Raw genomic sequence first — 4,187 nt, forward strand, 5'->3', positions numbered from 1 at the left:
CCTGGTGTTGTGTGATTTTTAACTTTGTACACCCCAGTCCAACACCGGCATCTCCAAATTATTTTCTTCAGCTCTGTTTCTCTCCACATAGATGTTGCCAGACCAACTAAGCTTTTTTGTCCCCTCGGCATTCTCTGTCTTTATTTATCAAAGTAACTAATACTTGCAGAAGCTTTGAAATCAACAAATCATCCTTTAGCATTTGCCTTACCACTCTGAAGAATTCTGCAACGTGAAACAACATTAAAAAGCACATGCATGAATCACAAGGAAAAATCAACTTGCAACTTATCTGTTAAGAAGCGGATAATCACTTAAAATAGCACTGGTGGGGTTCTTCCTTCTGTTGAGTGTGTTAAACCATGTGTGATAAGAGAGGATGCTTGCTGGGAGCAATGATCTCCAGAATGGCTCCACCGATATCATATCAGAACTGCATACAGATTAATGTCATAATCTGCCTATACTGCATAATTCCTGTATACAATGCACATTTCAATTTTTTGCACCAGCATGACGTCGAGCGCAATTCAGTCAAAACCTCGTTTAAGTGTGAAAGTAATCTGGATGTCATTTCAGATTATGAAGGGCACTCATAGACAAAAACTGGGATGAATCAGCCTAATATTTGTCCCTCCATCATTTAATGTAAAAGTTTCACACTGACAATGCTAGGTAAACAATTCCAAGTTTGTGACCCATCAACAGTGAAAGGAACACTAAAGTGCTCCAAATCAGTTTTTCAGAGTGGAGTTTGAGGTGATGGTATTCCCGTGGTCTAACTGCTCTTCTCAGGCCTCCAACATGATCTGAAAATAGGTTTATTGGATTAACAGCAGGCTACAGGAATAATTTGAACCCCCCCCCACCATAATACCAAAAGTTAAAGAAATCTTCAGGCTGTTTCTTGAGCAGCTCTTGATTGAAATCATTGGAACAATGTCAGCCTGCTGCATCTCATAGGATATGAGTTCACTGATAGAGGCTGTTAACCTGGCCCAATCAGGGAGTCCTACCTGACAGATGCAAACAGGAGTGTCTGGGATTCTATTTACTCTAACAGCTGGCTCTGAGCTAGCTGAGTCAGTATGTGTAATTAAAGGGTGACTTAGTGACACGATACTGGCCTTCATAGAGTTAGTTCAAATATCTCTTTAAAGCCCATTGGTTTGGTCATTCAATGTTGGTATGAACAATCATTGCATTAGCAATGCACATCTTGTGCATTTGAACATCAAAATTGCAATCGGTATCCTGTATATGCCATTGGATTCCATTTCATATAAGTGGCTTCTTGCCTAAAGCAGACAGAAAGTCTAGAAGCACGCCTCTTGAGTTATCGAAGATAACAGCAGTTGGATGCAAGCATAGCTAGGTGGTGGGTGTGCCAGTGTAACTCCCATTTCAATGCTATCAATTTACATTAGATAGAGATATTTAAACTAAGACTGATGAATTGGTCATTACAGCATTGCTGTTTTGGTCTACAACAACTGCCTTTCAATAGCAGCTCTTCGTGTGAAATGTTTTGGAAGATCTTGAGTTTATGATAAGAAATATACAAATAAAAAATCCTGTTTTATCAGGTATTACTCCTAATATCAAATTAATTAGTGACTTAGTGCTTGCACAATAATGCACTACATCTGTTCAATAACTCCTTATGAAAGCAAGTCTACAGTAATTACAAAAAGTAACCAGAATTAACAGCTAAATAACCATTCCACTATGAACACACACCAGATGTTAACATGACAAACAGGCCGAGTCCACTGCATTTCAAAACAGATGTTCTAATATGAAGTCATTATATTGTGCATGTTTTAATTGGTGGCGTCTGTTGCACATATAATTGCTTTCCTCTGAACATTATTTTTTTCCCAACACCATCGCTCCCACCTGAAGGCATTTCTTTCTTGCTGCTGTATAATTCTATATCTTTCTTACTTCCTTTTGGTAACTAGTCATTATCCATATGTGAACCTTCACATTAAATGGCAGCAGATAATGCATTCCCAATAGGTATCACAGCAAAACCCAATCTTATTCTCACCCAGTGTTATTTCAAGCAGACTTCAGGCAGGGGTTGCTAGGTTACAATCAGGACTAGAAATTTTTAACACGACCTATATAAACCAGGTGCATTCAGTTGTGATATCAATGTGCAAACTAACAAGAGTTCAACAATTAACTCAAGCTGGAGGAACTTCTGAAGAAAATCCAGACTGGACTCAAAACGTTAACTCTGTTTCTTTCTCCACAGATGCTGCCAAAACTGTTGAGTTTCTCCAAGACTTTCTGTTTTTTGTTTCAGATTTCCAGCATCCACAATATTTAGCTTTTATATTAACCTGGAACTTTCCCAAGCTATTCATTAAATGAAATCACAAAGTCAGTAGGACATCAGTGTCACTGTACATCTGTTTATGAGGTTTTCCTTTTGAAGCTTAAGGATTGTACAGGATTGCATAACTCTGTTCATGATGAATCAGGACTCATAATTCTGAAGAAGTGTCACTGAACTTGACATTTTAGCTCTGCTTTCTCTCCACAGATGCTGCCAGACATGCTGAGTTTCTCCAGCAATTTCTGTTTTTGTTAAGTTTAATATTATTTGAATTTTTTTTCAAAGTTCATCTTCAATGATGATTTATCATAATTAGTCAGCTGTTGGATCAATAGATAGGTCATCCTTTGGTGTGGAGAGAAGGACTGTCCAGTGAACCAAAAGCCAGTTTTAAACATTCCAAGGATTTATGCTGGAATATGTCAGCAAAGTGTGGAGATCTAATCTGTGATGTTTCCAGGAGAGAAATTGCTTGTTGCCCTTAATGCCAGAGCTTACACACTGAATACTTGGATGAAGTACCAGAGGGCAAGAGGCAGTAATTATGCCACATCTCAGCATAGAATCAATACCTCATAGGAAGATTGGGAGGAGTGAAAATTAGAATGGAGCTAGGATAGGCAAGGATCATAGTTTATCATATTGATGATCAAGCTATGGGGCAAGGTTCAATGACCTGGAAATGTGTATTCAAAAAATTAGCACATCAACACTTAACAAGTTCCCATAATATTCCTCTATGTTATTTTTCAGGATATGTAAAATCATATTTATGTAGCCCATCGTTTTCATACAACACTTTGGCGCAAAAATCAAGCACTAGTTTCACTGCCCTCTTAGCCCCTTTTCAAATATTTGCCCTTTTAGAAGCAGGCTACCATTGTATAGCTGACAGAGGAACATCATACAAATATGTTAAGCTTTTTGTGATACTATCATAAACAATGTGTTCTAAGTTGCTACAATCCCTAGCAGCACAGCAGCTCAGTTGTTAGCACTGCTACCTCCCAGTGCCAAGAACCTGGATTCAATTCCAGCTTGTTTTTCCTGACAGTTGCCATCCCTAAAGGAGTGCTTGGTGGCTTTCCAGAATTATTTGAAGTTGTTCACATCTATAGGAAATAGTTTGGCAAGTACTAAAGTATGTGTTACTCAAGCTTTCTGCACAAATCTATTGCTCTCAATCGTAATTCCTCTCAGAATGAAGCACATTTCAAAGAATGATAGTGGTAGCACAGAAAGAGGCAGTTCATTAGAAGGGAAAGGAGGAGAAGGATAGGTCTGAGCAGGAAATCATATGCACACAGTGATGATTAATTTTCTTTCCTGACAGATTTAATTGAAATCTACTACCTTCTGCAGGTACACCTATACATCAGAGCAGGGTAAGAACCATATTGGGAATGGTTGTAAATGTAACCATGACAATGAAGTTGATGCTTCTGGATGTTTCCAAGTTGAAGCTGGAGGATTCTACATCACCTAACAGTTTACCATCCATTATTATGTCAAGAAGGTCATTGATGTCCAATATTCAAAGATAGCTGAGCATTTTTCATTCTCTGTTGCCACTCAGCAGCAAGCAGAGGGAGCATATAGCTTTACGGCAATTTTGGGATTCCTTGAAATGCAAGGTGCCATTGACTACAAGCATATAGCATTGCTGGCAGTGCAGGTACCTCCTCCTACCGTCCCCTTGACCATGACCCCACCCCCCACCACCAAACCATCATCTCCCAGACCGTCCATAACCTCATCACCTCAGGGGACCTCCCATCCACCGCCTCCAACCTCATAGTCCCACAACCCCGCACCGCCCGCTTCTACCTCCTGCCCAAAA

This window comes from Chiloscyllium plagiosum, chromosome 6, assembly GCF_004010195.1.
Source record: "Chiloscyllium plagiosum isolate BGI_BamShark_2017 chromosome 6, ASM401019v2, whole genome shotgun sequence".
NCBI lineage: Eukaryota > Metazoa > Chordata > Chondrichthyes > Orectolobiformes > Hemiscylliidae > Chiloscyllium > Chiloscyllium plagiosum.